The sequence below is a fragment of the Aquarana catesbeiana genome, linkage group LG07 (assembly GCF_042186555.1).
Source record: "Aquarana catesbeiana isolate 2022-GZ linkage group LG07, ASM4218655v1, whole genome shotgun sequence".
Classification (NCBI taxonomy): domain Eukaryota; kingdom Metazoa; phylum Chordata; class Amphibia; order Anura; family Ranidae; genus Aquarana; species Aquarana catesbeiana.
Window position 1 is genome coordinate 118,442,018 of NC_133330.1, and position 18,178 is coordinate 118,460,195.

The following is an 18,178-nucleotide window of genomic DNA, read 5'->3' on the forward strand; positions in this document are numbered from 1 at the left end:
CACAGAGGACCGTCATGTTCCAGACTCTCCTGCTGAGGTCTCGAGCCCACCCTCCCAGACTCAAGTTCGATTCAACAAGGAGCCGGGTAGGTCCGCACCACACACGCTCGTATTCCTCCTCTCGTGACCATGGCTGACTCTTCTCCACTACAGAGGGCTCTTAAGATTGCCTCACATAACACCCAAGGCCTTAATTCCTCCATGAAAAGGCGTAAAGCCTTTCAAAGCTACAACTCTAGGGGCTTAGACATAATTCTTCTCCAGGAAACTCATTTCCCCTCCAATTACTCCCCTTCCTTCATCCACAATAAATATCCCACTTTCTTCCTTGCAAATGCTAATGAAAAAAAACAGGGAGTTGCTATTCTATTTTCTAAACAGACTCCATTCTCACACTCTTTAACAATTAGGGACACTGATGGGAGATATATCTTAGTCAAAGGTTCGATTGAGGGAAACCTCTACACCCTCATCTCCTATTATGCACCTAACAGGGGCCAAGCCAAATTTTTCTCCTCCCTACTTGCAAATCTTTCACCCCACTTCGAAGGTAGGGTGATCATGGGCGGGGATTCCAACATCACGTTTGACCAGGTTCTAGATAAATCGAACCATGGGATTCCCCACCTTAAAAAACCCCCCAAACAAAGTCTCTGGATTGCCAGACTCCTCCACTCTCTAGGTCTTATTGATACCTGGAGGGAACTAAATCCATCAACAAGAGATTATACACACTACTCAGCCCCTCACAAAACCTATGCTAGAATTGATCACATATTCATGCCCACTTCTGAAATACACACAGCCTCCCAGGCCTCCATACAAGATGTCCCGTGGTCCGATCACTCCCTAGTGACACTAAAACGTTTAAATTCTTTATCGCCCCCAGGTTCACGACATTGGCGCCTGAATGAAAAAATTCTATCCAATCCTGTACATTGTATTATGCTGGAAAAAGATATTAAAGAATACTTCCTGATCAATGACACTGGTGACGTCTCTCCTAGCTCCCTTTGGAGCGCACACAAAGCGGTAATTAGAGGGAAGCTTATCCAACTTTCCTCCCAATTAAAACGTGAACGACAAGCGGTCATTTTAAAGCTAGAAAAAGAGTTCAAAGAACTCAGTTTATCTCATAAGCGGAACCCCAATCCCACCACTCTCTCTAAACTTGACACCACTAGATTGACCCTCAATTCAGCCTTGACTTCCAATGCAAATAGACATCTTCACTGGATCAGTGGCAGTCACTACTTGCGCGCTAACAAGTTTGGCCCCCAGTTAGCGGCCAAACTCACCCCGAAACACAGGACCTTTGCCCTCCCCAAAATAAAATCCCTGTCGGGCTCTCTTACCCAACACCCCGAAAAGATTCTAGATGCCTTTCAATCCTTTTATTCCAATTTGTATTCTGACGGATGTCCTATCTCCCACAGAGACCTAGACTCCTTTCTAGAGAATATCCCGCTGCCAAAAATTTCTGACTCCCATCGTTCTATCTGAGTCCCCATTTCAAGACTCCGAGATCCGAGCGGTCATAAAAAACCTCAAAAAAGATTCTGCCCCAGGCCCGGACGGATTCTCAACCTTCTATTACAAAACCTTTACAGACACGCTCTCTCCGTATCTGGCTCGCCTCTTTAACTCCTTAAGCAAGTCATCCCCCCTTGATCCTGATGCCAATCTAGCCTTCATCTCAGTCATTCCCAAACCGGGTAAAGACCCCAGCGAAGTGAGCAATTACAGACCAATCTCGTTAATTAATAATGATTTAAAAATTATGATAAAGATATTATCGAATAGACTAGCTTCTTTTATAGGTTCTTACATACATAAAGACCAGGTGGGGTCCATCCCGGGGAGGCAGGGACCGGACCAGATACGGAGAGCAGTAAACGCAGTCTCCCTCATGAAGTCGGGTTGGGATTGCGGCCCCCCCAGGAGGGCTTCCACCTCTCCATTGATCTTCAAAAAGCGTTCAACACTGTTGCCTGACCCTACCTTTTTACAATTCTATGGAAATGGGGCTTTGGCCCTAACTTCATTAATGTACTAGAATCCCTCTATCACCAACCAAAGGCACAGTTCAGAATTCAGGTACACCTCTCAGCTAAATTCCCTATAAAGAAAGGCACGAGGCAAGGTTGTCCCCTCTCCCCACTTCTTTTCGCAGTGGCTATCGAAACCTTGGCCATCGCGATAAGACAACATCCAGATATCCATGGAGTCCGCTGTGGCCAATCAACGCACAAATGTGCTTTGTTCGCGGACGATGTCCTCTTACTTATTACATCCCCCCTAGTTTCTACCCCCAACATAATCCAACTTCTCCACGATTTTGAACTCGCCTCCAGACTCAAAGTAAATATGTCAAAATCAATTGCCCTTAATGTATCAACTCCCCAAGACACTGTACACAGACTGATAGGTCAATTCCCATTTTCCTGGAACCCCACCTCCATTCCCTATTTAGGCATTAATCTCACATCCGGCATTGACCAAATGTTCAAATATAATTACCCTCCCATGTTTAAAAAACTCACTGAAGACCTGAATCAATGGTCCCTCTACAAACTATCCTGGCTAGGCAAAGTGAACGCAGTTAAAATGACTCTTCTACCCAGAATATTATACCTCTTCTGCTCCCTCCCTATTCCAGTCCCCAAATCACACATTCAACATTTACAATCCGCCATCATCCGCTTTATATGGGACAAAAAGGGACATAGATTTTCCAAGGATGTTCTTTTTAGACCCAGAATGAAAGGAGGCCTAGGCCTACCTAACCTGTGGTGGTACTATCAGGCAGCGCAGTTAAGCCAATTCTCCATAATTTATCTTAAAGGGCCTAAACCAGACTGCTTGAACATGGAACAAGAAGCTGTCCCTAATTACACCTAATATTTCTTGCTTTGGAACCTACGTATAAGGCGCCCCCCTATACTAGCTCCTACATTATCCCATTCGATGAAGTTATGTGATTCCCTACACAAGATGAGACCCCTAACCTCTACCTGGCAACCACTTGCCCAAATCTTCCGTAACCCCAGGTTTCCCCCAGGTTTAGATATCCGAGCTTTCAAATGGTGGCTAGACAAGGGCCTATACAGAATTGGACATTTCTTTAACTCTAATGGACCCCTTACTTTACCATACTGCACCTCAAAACTTGATATGCCCCCCTCCGAAAAATTTAGGTTCTATCAAATATCACATTTTCTGAACCATTTATGGAAGAGCAACGAAAGCCCACTCTCAGTAACTCCCTATGAACAGTGGTGCTCCTCGGCCGTGGACACGAGAGGAGGTATTTCTATCATATACTCATCTCTAGCCGAACCATCGGAGTAAATGGCCTACATGTTGAGCTGGGAGCGGGATCTTGACTTCAGCTGGGACCTGGACCTATGGCATTCCAATTTTGCCCGTTCTTTTAAAGGTATACTAAACACGTCCCTGAATGAGGCTAGCCTCAAAACTTTAACACGTTGGTATTTGGTACCTTCTCATCTTGCCAAATATTATCCTCAAACATCACCTCTCTGTTTTAGAGGATGCAACCACATAGGTACTCTTCTACATATTTTATGGGAATGTCCTAGAATCAGAATGTTTTGGAATAAGATTTTCTCCCTTATTCGCAGAACCTGTGGTTTTGCGATTAAGCAAGACCCAACTATCGCCTTACTTAATTGTCCAATCCCCAAAACTTCTAAACCTAACCAGACGCTGATTCGGTTTATCCTCCTTGGAGCCAAAATGACTATTACCCGGTCTGGGAAATCTCCAACAGTATCCTTCCGTTTAGCTAAACAAAAAATTTCTTGGATAATGATGCAAGAAAAGATTTCCAATACCATCCTGGACACTTTGGACACATTTAAAATCATTTAGGAGCCTTGGGCTACCCAGGTGGGGATCCCCCTATAACTCTGAATCGTAAAACATAGGCTCGATTCCTTCCCAGGGTGGTCCTCGGACACCCTCTTGTGATAGTCTTCTGTGTGCCTCCTCTCCCCAAACCTCTATTATACGCACTTTACCTTTTTCTCCTTTTTTTTTTCTTCTCTTCTCTCCCTTCACTGTACTTCTTTATACTTCTTTTCTCCGGCTCTCGGCATTAATAAGATCTCATTTAAATATTATATGGGTTGATCTCGGGGAAGGTTTCCCTTCATTGTTCCCTCAGGTCCTTTTGTATAAAGTATTCTAGTCCCGGTGACCGACCCCTGTTCGACCTGCCCTGAGAGTACAACCCAGACTATTGCTTCTTTGGTAATGAATTAATTCTTGATCTTCTTGTCATTATTGCGTTACTCAATGTTCATAATGATCCGAATACTTTATTCCTCTGTTTTTTCTCTTTTCAAATTGTGCTCTGGGTTTCTGGGCCTCTAGACCATCGGTACAGCAAGATCCCGGATGGGGTGCTGGTGGCGGGGGGTGCAGGGACCTTAGAGCATTACCATATAACTATATAAAGGAATATAAGTCTAGTGTTATGAATACTACTCGTCTTCTTTGTATACGAAATTTTCTATGTACCCGATGAGCAAACTGTTCAATTTTCTTTCTTATGTATTGTTGTAATACTCCAATAAAATTACTTTTAAACTCAAAAAAAAAAAAAAAAGATTTTTATCCTTTAATATCACATTTTATTGTATTTAATGTTTGATAATATATTGTCTTTCTTTCCTTATTCCCTAATTACCATGATTGTAATATGCTGTGAATGTCCCCTTTGTTCTCATGCATGCTGGATTGTTATGTAATTATTTTTTGTCCTTCATACATATATTTGCCTTCACTTACCTCCCCAGCATGCTCTCCTGGCCCTATATTCACCTCATGTAGTCACTTAACAATGTATTTTATCAGCTCCATAGTAGTGCTTTACCCCAAACACCCCCTAAAATGTTTTTAAATGTGATTTGCGCTTTAAATTCAGGGCAGAGTGCCAGAGGCTTTTTTTTGGGGTCCCCAAATCATTTGGAACCCTCCCTCCCCCCAACTGCTAAGTTAGCTGATACCAATTCTCTATCTTTCCTCAATCATCTATCTGCTGACTTTGCCAAATCCAAACACACTATACCCACCTCTTTTGTGGTCAGATGTATGGATGAATTCCCCATAGCATGTAGTGCAAGGGCCTGCCTGTATACTTTCAAATGGTACTGTTTAAAGTTTTTTCATACTATTATTATCTTGCTAGGTAATAGCAGAATGTCCAAATGTGCTCAAATGTGTACAATGTGTATTTATATCTTTGTATTATGACACTTCTTACCTGTCCAGTGGGCTGCCAATAGTGTAACAAAGGAGGGGCTGTTCCAAGTAATACCCATTATTTAGGCATTCATCTCTCAATGAAGTGGAGAGGGTTACCTGTCCAAGAGCCCCCCCCCATAATGTTAGAAATGGCCCATGACGGGGGGGTATGATAGGTGTACCTTATACATTGGTCTTTAAAAATTCCCATTAATAAATGTTATCTTGATGTTGGCCAAGAATGTTTGTGTCTAATCTGCTTTCCATGTTTATGTGCAAAAAGACTAATTTTTTTTGTTTTCATCAACAGTTTCCTTCCACGCCACAGGAATGGCAGACTGTGGCCTCCCACTTTGCCCAGCGGTGGGACTTTCCTAACTGCGGAGGGGCAATTGATGGGAAACACGTCCACCTCGTCCCACCACCCAACTCGGGGTCGTACTATTATAATTATAAGGGGTTCAATAGTATTGTGATGTTGGCGGTGGTGTCGGCTAATCACGAGTTCCTGTATGTGGACGTGGGGAAGAATGGCCCGGATGTCCGATGGTGGAATCATCGCCCAGACGGAGTTTTACAGGCTTCTCCAGAATGGCAGCTTGGACTTGCCACCTCCAGAAGAGAATGTGGAAGGACTCCCATTTGTCTTCGTTGCGGATGAAGCATTTGCACTGGGGGACCATCTTATGCGGCCATTCCCGATGAGCACCCACACCCCGGACCAGAGGGTTTTTAATTACCGGCTAGCCACAGCCAGAAGAGTGGTGGAGAACACATTTGGAATCATGGCCAGCCAGTTCCGCCTATTTCTGACACCCATACATATGGCGGAGTATAAACTGAATCATATTACCCTGGCGTGCTGTGTTCTACATAACTTTTTACATCAACATTCTGCCAACTATGCTGGCTCAGTTGGGCCTGAGGCCGGAATGATAAATGAAACAACCCTGACGGCGCTTGAAAGTGGCCGTGCTGGCTTGCCCTCCCTGCGTGCCCATGATGTCCGGCTAAGATACCTTGAGTTCTTTGCGGGTAGGGGGGCCATCAATATGCCAGACAATGTGTGAAACCTTTATCAAATAAAAAAACAAATTAAGCAAATCTTTGTTGACATTTACTGCTTGTGTTTGTTTTAGCTGACCCTGACAGAAATGTGAGTCCTGAAAATGGCGTGATTGTGTAACCTTACAAAGCATCGTTGGTTGTTATTTACTAAAGGCAAAGACACTTTGCACTACAAGTGCACTTGAAACTGCACTGAAACTGCACTTGTAGTTCAAAGTGGATTTTCCCTTATTAAATAACCCCCATTGTCACATAAAGCAGCAATTGGAGCACCACAAAAGTGTTGTAGCGTTTAGACAATTATCCACACATTCTTGATTAACAATCTTTTTAATACCAGCACAATCACATGTGCATTTAGAAAAGGTTTTTAAAACAAACCAACATGTTTGTTGTATAACAATTTTTGGGGTGGCATTAGAAAAAGTACAAATGTTTAAGATAAACAGTCATGTTTCAAACCAACAAGAAAGACACAAATCTTGAACTTACAAAGTTCACATTTTGTAGAACTTGAAGGCAATATCAGACATGAGTATTTAGGAACTGTGTTTGATATTGCGTTCAGATGGGGTGAAGTCACCCCCGGAAAAGCCAAATTTGGAAGATGCACTCAAATAGCCGAATGTCAACATGTGCTAGCTGCCATCACGGGGATCAAGGGACGTGTTTTGGGGGTGCAACCCCTTCCTCACAGCTACTTTATTATTGAGGAAGGGGTTGCACCCCCAAAACGCATCCATTGATCTCCCGTGATGGCAGATAGCACATGTTGGCACACTGTGTGCATCCTCCAAATTTGGCTTTTCGACAATTTGTGAAAAAAATTTAAAATTGTAGTACACCATAAAAGAAAGGGCTTTCGGGGGGTTTTAAACTCTCCCCAAAACATCAATGATGTTTTTATTTTTATAAATAACATCATTGATGTTTTGGTGATATTTTCCAAGGCAACATTACACCCCATGATCACGATCACCTAAAAAGAGAGAAACCAAAAAGAAAACAGGTATTATAAATATGCCGGCATCCATCTCTTACATGAGCCTGTGGTCGCAGACACTCACCTGTTGTGGTGACTAGTTCCACCACGTCTTCCTCCTCCTGCTCTTCTTGTGTTGGGGGTATTTCTCCTTCTTCAAGAGGTGGGGGGTCTCTGGTCTCCTCGGATGAGGGGTGTCCTCCGAGTCTTTTATCCCCTATGTGAAAAAAAAAGGTATACTTAGCACACAGATATTTGATGGCAGAACTAGAAATATGCAACATTGCTTGGAAGTGGGATACAATTGTCTATTTTGGAGTTCCAAGATGTAGAATTTTTAGTGTCCTTTGTCAAGCTTGAATACTTACCTGTTTTCTACAAGCTTGACAGATGGAGACACCCCTGTAGTATACACTGGAGCACCTGTGTGGGCCCCCCTAATAAAAAGGGTGTTCTTGTGTCCCACACTAGTGCTCCAGCGTCCAGATGTGTAAACAGCTGCTGAGTGTCCTCTCCTTACTCAGAATCTAGTTGGCATTTCATTCTAGTAACAAACCCATCTACACAACCAAATTAGTTTCATACAAGTAGACCCTAAAAAATGTGGTCCAATGCATATGGCAAAAACAATGGTGTTTTATAGGCCGAAAGAAAAATGTTTGATATGAACGAATAATGTGCCCATGAACATTAAAGTTGCCATTTTAGGCGGTAGCTTCCAAGATGGCCGCTAGCCTCTGAAGCTCCGCTCCACTCCGGCCCCGTTCGTTCCTCCAGCGCTGACAGAGCAATAACCGCAACCAAATAACGGCACCCCCGGGTGCACAACGCCCCCAGGAATCGATCGATGCTGACGGGTACGGCCAAACGAAGCTTATCGAGCCAGATGACGGCCGCGCCGCTCAGCTATGCCAAGATGGCCACCGCTCCTCCGAGACACAGCGTGGCCGCAGCAGCAGAGGAGTCTATCGCTGACCAGGACTGTGACCCACCGCAAATCGCCAGGTATGGGCGGTTCCCCACTACCACAGGCTCATTCACCTGCATCCACTGAATCCCTCCTTTTCAGTCTGCAAGCAGGCCTTCCATCCACTCCCATGCTGGATCCACATACAGGCCTTTTGCTGTCTGTCAGAGAGGCACAGGAAGCCTCACCCATCCCCACTGACTTTCCCTCCATGATGGAGGCCTTTGCTCAGCTTCTTTCCAAAAGCCTAGCACAAAATGCAGCACATGTTACTTCCTCCATACATGCTGACATGCAGCAGTTTGGGCTCAGACTAGACAATATGGAGAAAAAAGCAGATCAACCTGGGGCTAGGATCAATCAGAATACTGCACGGCTGCAAGACATGCAGGATCAACTTGAGACAGCTTTCGCAAAGATCGATGATTTGGAGAACAGATCAAGACGATATAACTTCAGAGTAAGGGGGGTCCCGGAAGCTGAAAAAGAGGTTCATTCTGTCATCAAAGCCCTCATTAATGATCTAGTCCCTGAGATTCCGGAGCACCGTCTGGAGCTCGATAGGGCCCACAGAGCTCTGCAACCTACCCGTAAAGATGGACTGCCAAGGGACATAATAGTAAAGCCCCACTACTACTCTGTCGAGGAGGAAGTCATGAGGAAAGCTAGAAATCTGAATGACTTAACGGTTCTTGGCCACAAAATTCAGATCTTTGCAGATCTCTCCCCCTACACGGTACAGAAGAGGAGGGCCCTAAAACCTTTACTGCAGCTCCTACAAGAGAAAGAGATTCCTTACAGATGGTCTTTCCCATTGCGGGTTAACTTCATGTATAAGAGCAGAAATTGCAGCTTCTCCTCCTTTGCGGACAGCGAAAGGCTTCTTCTCCAGCTGGGCCCCATCCCGCAAGATCCTACTGCGACACAATCAAGCAGGGGTAACTCTTCTTCCGCTAAAAGACCCCCTCCAGCAAGTCCTCTCCAACCATCCTGGCTCAAAGCACCAAGAGGTCAAAAGAAAACTTCCCCACGTGACTCTTTATCCTTCTTTTTTTTGGATCAAAGATTCCCTAGGGTGACTGACGCCTGTTTTTGGACCCATTGAAGAACGTTTTTGCTCCTTTTTGTTCCAATGGTCACGGGACATCTCATGGCTGGGTTTTGGCCCCCCTTTTTTGGGCCCTTTTTATTTTTCTTTTGTTCACCATGAGGTTCCATTGATAGTTAACCATACAGGGAATGGTTTTGGTTACTCAGTTTCTTTTTCAATAGGTCCGGGAGGGGCGGGGGGGGTTTGTCAGGGGGTCCCCTGAGGGAGTTGTTTTGCCCTTGGGGTTCCCTGGGGGGACTGGTCCTGTTCCAAGGCCTCCCATCCTCTCCCAAGTTATGATGGGCTCAGCCTTCTATTTTATATAAAAGGGGGCAAGTTTATACTTCTGATTGAAGGTTATCTCTGTAACTTAAGGTACTAATGGTTATTTGACATAGAGTTCTTACTTTCACTATACGCTCTGTCATTGGTTTATTATAGACCCGACTGTGGTCTTCGGTTAGCTTTAACAAGGAACTGGGGCCAAAGAGGTCCCAGTGCGCTGTTTCCAGACCCCAGCAGTACCTTGGTTCCCCTGGGATCTACATTGTCCTCCCTGTTTGGGGGAGGCACAGGCCTCAGTGGCCGCAAGGGTAGGAACGACAGTCCTTCCTACTCTTTGGGCTGGGTGGGGTTGGTGTTCCCAACTTCCTCAGTACACTTAGCTGATATGTTGAATATTTCGTTGTTATTCTTCACTCACTGCAAATCTTTAATTGCATTTTTCCTTTTTCCTCTCTTTGCTCTTCCTTCCCCCTCCCTTTCTCTCCTTATGCTCTCCAGTATGGGTTCTTCCGGAATAGAGGGACTTCTCTGGCTCCTCATCCCAGGCTCCAGTGGTTGTCATGCTTCTCCAACAAGGCTTCGGTTCGATTTACGCTCATCAGGAGAAGGTAAGCGGTGTTGTGGAGTGATAGCTTCCTCCCCTCTGGACTATGGCTAGCTTTAAGGATCCGAAACTTCCTCTTAGAATTATATCACACAACACACAGGGCTTAAATTCCCCAATTAAACGTAGAAAGATCTTTCAGTCCTATCACACTATGCATACTGATGTCCTGTTACTACAAGAGACGCATTTCCCAGTAAGTTACAAGCCGTCCTTTCTTCACCAGCACTATCCCCAATTCTTCCTGGCCTCAGCGGAAAACAAAACCAAGGGGGTGGCAATTTGCTTCGCCTAGCATCTGAATGTTTCACAGCCAGAGAAGATAGTCGACCCCCAAGGGCGCTTCTTATTAGTATCGGGCTACATCGATGGCGAACTCTATACGTTCGTGTCTTATTACGCACCAAATAGAGGACAAAGAAAGTTCTTTGACCTGCTGCTAAAAAAACAACAAGCGCACCTCAAAGGTACTGTATTTATAGGCAGGGACTCGAACATTGCCTTTGACTCCGCACTTGATAGACTTGCTAACGGGGCATCTAAACCTAAACGCCCATCTAAACAGAGCACCAGAATAGCAGCTCTCCTATTTGATGAAGGTCTGGTCGATATCTGGAGGGAAACTAATCCACATAAAAAAGATTATACTCACTTTTCGGCTCCCCACAACTCTTTCGCCAGGATAGACCACATCTTTACCCGTGCGCGCACCATCCCACTTGTCCTTAGCTCTAAGACTGTTGATTCCCCGCTGTCAGACCACGCCATGGTCCTGGTTTTGGCCCAGAAAGTAGGTCCCTCTAAGGGCCCTCCCTGCTGGAGATTACAGGAGTCCCTCCTCAGTGATCCTCTAAACTGTCTGGATATAGCTAAGGCCATAAAAGATTACTTCCAAACTAACCAAACGGCGGATGTATCCCCCTCTACCATTTGGGCAGCCCACAAATCGGTTATTAGGGGACACATTAGCTTATCATCACATCTTAGAGCGGCCCACAAAGCAGACATTATCAAACTCACCTCAGAATACAGAGCAGCTGCCAGGGCCCACAAGAGGCTACCCACCTCCAACTCTCTAGAGACCCTTGACAAATCTAGGACCACTCTTAACCTAGCTCTGACCTCAGCTGCTGAGAAGCACTTAAGATGGACGGGGGCAAAGTTTTATTATCAAACAGACCGGATTGGTTCCAGACTTGCAGCCAAACTCAACCCCAAACAACGCTCTTTAGCGTTCCCCAAGATCAAGACACTATCTGGAGACTTGACTCAAAATCCCCCAAAAATGATGGAAGCTTTCTCTCAATTTTATGCTAACCCTTTATAAACACTCTGAGTTCCCTTCACAACCACAACGGGACCGTTTCCTCAAAGATTTGCCTCTTCCTTCCTTGTCTAAAGAACATAGGGACATATTGGAGGATTTGATTTCAGTGGAGGTGTTGGATACGATCAGTTCTCTTAAAACTGGTTCAGCCCCGGGTCCAGATGGCCTTTCCACCGGATAATTATAAAAAATTTGCCCCTAATCTAGCACCACACCTAACTAGATTTTTCAACTCCCTCAGGGATGGAGCCCCCCTGGGACCTGATCTTAATTCTGCATTTATCTCGGTTATCCCGAAGTCGGGGAAAGATTCAACCGAGCTTGGTAACTACAGGCCTATTTCACTCATAAATAATGATATCAAAATTCTGACTAAAATTTTAGCTAACAGGCTGGCGTGCTTTATTTCTAAATATATTCATAATGATCAGGTGGGCTTCATCCCTGGCAGACAGGGAGCAGATCAAATACGTAGAACCATAGATGTCATCTCCCTGCTGGGGTCTGGCTGGGATGGGGGCTCTAAACAGCAGGGCTTTCTCCTCTCCATAGATTTACATAAAGCTTTTGACTCTGTTGATTGGGAATACTTGTCTGATATATTGCAAAGGTGGGGATTTGGCCCCTTTTTTCTGAACTACATCAAATCCCTTTACTCGACTCCAACTGCTCAGGTTCGTCTTATGGGGAGGTACTCAGAACAGTTTCCTATTGGCAGGGGGACCAGACAGGGCTGCCCACTCTCCCCTCTCCTATTCGCAATAGTAATTGAGTCACTGGCTGTGGCAATCAGATCAAATCCAGATGTTAAGGGGGTTAAATGTGGAGACAAAGAACATAAATGTGCGCTCTATGCGGATGATCTTCTCCTCTATATTACTTCCCCTCTCACCACCACCCCTTTGATCTATAAGATTCTTAAAGACTTTAGCACAATTTCGGGCCTCAGGGTTAACATGTCCAAATCCATCGCGTTGAACATTTCAGTCCCACAGCAGCTACTCACTCAGCTCTCCACTAACTTCTCTTTCCCCTGGGCGCCTACGGAAATTCCCTATTTAGGAATCAAGATAACTTCAGACATTCAAGGGTTGTTCAGTGCAAATTATCCAACTATGTTTAGTAAATGTAGAGGAGACTTGGATAGGTAGGGGAGATGTGGTCTGTCCTGGTTGGGCAGAATTCATGCCGTCAAAATGACTCTTCTTCCACGCCTGCTATATCTCTTTCGCTCCCTCCCGATTACGATTAAGAAAAAGACCCTTCTCAAATTCCAATCTGAGATCGTCCGCTTTAACTGGAACCATAAGGGGTACAGATGCCCTTCCAGTTTACTTTACCGTTCAAAAAGCCAGGGTGGTCTCGGTCTACCGGACCTATGGCATTATTATCAGGCGGCTCAACTTTCCCAAATATCGATGGCCCTCATTAAAGGCCCTAAACCAAGTTGGCTTTCGATGGAAAGATGGGCCACCCCATGGAACACTATAGACTACCTTCTCTGGTGTGATCCTAAGGTTAGGCCGGAAATTTTGTCCCCCACCCTCTCCCATTCTATAGCCATGTGTACGAAGCTCTTCTCACATCGCAACCTCATTTCACCTATCAGACCGCTAGAGCACCTTTTTCATAACCAAGAGTTCCAGCCGTGAATGGTAATTAAGGCCTTTAAATGGTGGACGGATAAAGGATTATATAGGATTGGTCATTTCCTCTCCCCAAACGGTCCGATCATGTTGACTCACTGTCAGAACGAATTAGACATGCCATAATCTGAGTTCTTTAGATTTTCCCAAATCAGCCATTTTCTACACTCTGGAAACTCCACCAAAAGAATTCCGTATTGACTCCCTTTGAAAATTGGTGCTCCAACAATGAAGTCCAGAGGGGAGGAATATCATTAATTTACACTGCATTAAAATCCTCTTCAGATAAGCCTGGTTATGCTCGGGCCTGGGAGGAGGACCTAGACAATTCATGGACGTCGCAGGACTGGTTTAGCAGGTTCGAAAGATCCTTTAAAGGTATTCTAAACATCTCTTTAATAGAATCCAGCGCTAAAGTAATAACACGGTGGTATTATGTTCCTGCTCGCATCTCGGTCATCTTTCCGGGGTCATCCCCCCTTTGTTTTAGGGGATGCGAGCTGGAAGGTACTATGTTGCACATATGGTGGTCCTGTCCTCGAATCAGATCATTTTGGAGGAAAGTTTTTTGCACAATCAGTACTGTCCTGCAGCACACGATCGCTCCTGACCCCTCCGTTGCGTTGCTTAATGGAAGGGTAAGGAATGTTCCTAAATCTTCACAGAAATTAATGTTCTTTATCCTATTAGGAGCTAAAATCTCTCTAGCAAAGTCCTGGAAGAAATCTAGCGTCTCGTTTAAAGGCTTTAAGAGGAAGGTGTCGTGGATTATGGCGTAGGAACAAATAGTAGCAAAAATAAATGACAAAAATGTAATGTTCTTTGCCATCTGGAAGCCTTGGGCCAATTTTTGTAAGGTTCCCTTGTTCCCGTCCACACCACAAGCTCCTTAGACAGTTGGGTACTCATACTTATCTCCTTCCCCCCCTCCCCCCTTTTTCTACACTCTACCCTTTTCACTCCTCTTACTCTTCTCTTGCCTGAGACTCTCTTGTCTCCTCTATAGGATGACTACTGAAAACTCTTGATATAATTTTGAACGTCAGTAGGCGGTCCTCCTTTTTTTTCTGTTTTTTTTTTTATTTCTCACATTTTTAAATCTTTTTTTTTTTTGTTTTTTTATGCTCTCATTTTTATTTCTTTTCTTTTGAAACAGACTTACTGGTTGGCACTAAAAGGAAAGGCATTACAGCAGCCAGGCAGCTGGAGCGCACACACCACAGTTTGGTTATAGAATGAAAGGGGCTAGAGACATAGTCAGAAGTGGGTTATTGTGAAGAGCTGAGGGGTAGGTGGCCTCTGACAGGTGATTGCCTGGCATTTACACAGTATGATCCCATTGGGGTGGTATGCCGGTCGGCCCCAGGTACGAGGTTAGACTCACATCTATGTGGCTTGTCTCACAGATACTGCCACTTACCAGAACTCTATTATGCCTTACTAAGCTTCTATTTAGTTTATAAACTTATGCTCCATGTATGGCCTTATTGTATCTGTCCCCGTGTGGGAAAGTTTACTATACTCATCTCTTGACATTAGTCTGTATTTGATTAATAAGTATACGGTTTGTAAGCTGATTTTGTTTCTGTTCTGGATGACATGTTCTTTTTACTTACAAAATAAAATTATTTACAAGTAAAGTTGCCATTTTAAACTGTACAACAGTTCCTAAAAGCACATGGAGCAGCACGAACATAATAAACATAAAGAATAGGAACACTGGACAACTACTTACTTTTTTGCAGCACTCTCCGGATCTTTCTGTACTGCTCGTGTTCTCTTAATTTCAGGACCGACCACAGCTTCCTGAGCTGATCTTTCGATCGACGTACCCCGAAATTCCGGTGCAGACTTTTGACCACTTTCGCCATGATCTTGGCTTTGGGGTTGGGGTAAGGTCCATACTTTCCATCATAGTTGGCTTTCTTCAGGATGTCCACCATCTCCAACATCTCCCCAAAGGACATATTTGAGGCCTTAAATCTAATCCTTCTGGATCCAGACGTTTCCGGCTCTGGGCTTTCTTCCCCATCCTCCTCGTTGCTATAATTAGCACGCACCTGCTGTGTCTCCGCCATGTGCTCTTCCCCCACTGCACCGAACGAAAAGGGGCGGGGAATAGACTAGAAAGAACCTCAGGGGCGGGCGGAGCTACACGCATGCGCAGTGTGTATAAAGCGTAACACGCGTGCGTAGTACGTACGATCTGTGAGCAGAGGAAGGAGTATCGGAGGCGCCGATCGTGATAAAGAAGGTAAGAGCCAAACTTGGGCATATACTGCTTCTAGATTGAGGCCTATATTGTAACAAGATTAGGAGAGTTTGGCCTGACATTAGGTTTTGTCTTGTGTTGTGTCTTGCAGTGAAAATGGATATCTTGAAAGATAACGACTTTATGGCAATCTTCATTGATATGTTCAGGGAGCTGCCTTGTCTGTGGCAGATAAACCACCCACATATAAGAACCAAACAAAGAGGAAGGCAGCACTGGATCAATTGCTGGAATTTGTGAAGACGGTGATCCCCACGGCAGACATCACCTATTTGAAGATCCTAATTGGTGGCCTGAGGAGCACTTATCTAAGGGAGCACAAGAAGGTCCAGGATTCCCAGAGATCCAGAGCAGCAGATGACATCTATGTCCCCAGGATGTGGTACTATGACAGGCTGCATTTTCTGGCAGACCAGACTGAACCCAGGTCCTGACTCTCCAGTCTTCCTTCCACGCTTCCTTCCCCCCAGCTGAGGCTTCTGACGCCCAGCCTGGGCCTTCCAGGCAGCAACATGTGGAGAAGCCCAGATTGAGCCAGGTATAGCATTCCTCTAAATATTTCTGCTTGTCCAATCAATGATGTTAACTAGATGTTAGTTTGGAGTACTAATTTCTGATTGTGATTGATGATGCAAAAACTAAAACCATGTCCCTTTTTCATACACAGGGAAGTCTCAGCCAGGAGGAGGCCGGGCAAAGCAGGCTGCCTGATATGCAGGTCCCTCCCCTACACCCGCAAAGACAGAGTGGCAGGAAGAAGAGGAGTACCCTGGAGGAGGCTGCCATAGGCCTCTTTTGGAAGGCTACAGAGGCCCTGAGAAGCCCACACACTGTGGAGGAGGACTTTGCTTGCATAACTGCCTGCAAAATGAGGCAAATGGAGGAGGGCCAACAACTCATGTGTAAGTCCTTAATGTTGGAAGCTCTCAATAAGGGGTTGAGGGGCCAAATAACATCTGCTACCCACATTTGTGACCTCACACATGGTCCTCCTCCTCCTCCAGGTCCTACTCCTCCTCCTCCTCCAGGTCCTACTAGTCCTCCTCCTCCACCTCCAGGTCCTACTCCTCCTCCTGCCACATCTCCAACACCTGAGCCACAACCAGGAAGGAAGCGTGGAAAGAAGACCAGAAAGTGATGACCCTGGGTCCAGTCTGGTCTGGCAAAAGATCCAGCCTCTTGTAGTACCACAGCCTGGGGACACAGATGTCATCTGCTGCTTTCCGGATCTCTGGGACTTCTGGACCAGACTGCACTCCCTTAGATAAGGACTCCTCAGGCCACCAATTTTGATGTTCAAGAATTGATGTCTGCCCTGGGGGTCCAAGGCTTTGCTAATTTCAGCTGTTTCTATAGTGTCGCCTCCCTCTTTGTTTGGTTCTGAGCCCTTAATAAAGGATTTTTTGATTCAATTATACGCTCCTATGTGTTTTTTCCTTCAAAAAGGACAGTTTGTTTGTGAGGATTCAGGTACATTTCTAAAGTACAATGTAAAATTAACAAGGGACACCAACACCAAACAATCTCCTTGAGATTAAATAATATAAGATATCAATGGTGTTGTGGTAACTTGACACACAAAACACACACAAAAATATTATGGAGTAAAACTAAAAATAAAATAGAACAAAGATCAGCCTTGAAAAAAATACAAACCTAAAACAAAAAAAAACTGCCTTTAAAAAAAAAACAACCCAAAATTAATTTTGTCTGATGTGACAAATCCAAATATATTGAGGGAGTCCCGATAAATAATAAAGAAATAAGTTTGTGAGAAGTCTGTGTGAATATGAGCAGCAAAACTACTTCATTCTTCTCACATTATAAAGAAGAAGAGAGTGCGCTGTATTAAACTATTTTTGACATTGCAGCGTGACGAAAGTACTGTATCCATTCTGAGCGCTAATTTTACCCGACCGAGCTGTTCCATCTCAGAATTTCTTCTGAGCATGCGTGGCACTTTGTGCGTCGGAACAGGCAACAGGGTCGGAATTTACGCGATCGGATTTTGTTGTCGGAAAAATTTATAGTCTGCTCTCAAACTTTGTGTGTCGGAAAATCCGATGGAAAAAGTCAGATGGAGCCCACACACGGTCGGAATGTCCGACAACACGCTCCGATCGGACATTTTCCATCGGAAAATCCGACCGTGTGTATGGGGCATAAGAAGTCACCATATCGAATCTTTATGGGTTATTTAATTGAATTACATCACTAGCCAGTCACTCAATAGAAGATCTTCAACCATCTATTATTCCAGACACAAGAGACTTTTTATGCAGTATTGGATGTGTTATATGGACTATGATTTTTCCATTATTCACACTATATATATTTGTATATAGATAATCCTTTTTCCCCTGTAGATCTTTTTGTGATATAACCTTTCACAGTCTTTCATTATCACAATCCAGTGATTTTTTGCACATATTTTACATTGCTAAATGTCCATTATGGCAGAACGCGACTCCCCATGTCTCACCTTTTTTATTTAATATCACAATTTTATCTAATAGATTTCACTGGGATCCGCTGCTAAATTCAGGTTTCACGATTTTCATGTCGAATTTGAAGAAGCCTCACAAATCAAACCTGGGCAGTTTCACCAACCCCCAATTGTAAGCTTCTTCAGGCACAGGAGCTGACATGGATGGTCTGTGTACTTT

The 18,178-nt window shown here is 44.5% G+C and overlaps 1 protein-coding gene across 3 annotated transcripts in view; it reads right to left on the minus strand.

Moving 5' to 3' along the window:
• Positions 1–18,178, minus strand: part of GRAP2 (GRB2 related adaptor protein 2) — a 1,312,439-nt gene that overhangs the window by 1,160,598 nt on the left and 133,663 nt on the right. For 2 of the 3 annotated variants that reach the window (XM_073592659.1, XM_073592656.1), the window contains exon 2: positions 7,407–7,538. The exons of the other annotated variant lie outside the window; for it this stretch is intronic. The gene's annotated coding sequence lies outside the window, so the exon portion shown is untranslated. The remainder of the gene's footprint in view (positions 1–7,406; positions 7,539–18,178) is intronic. 3 annotated transcript variants of the gene reach the window in all.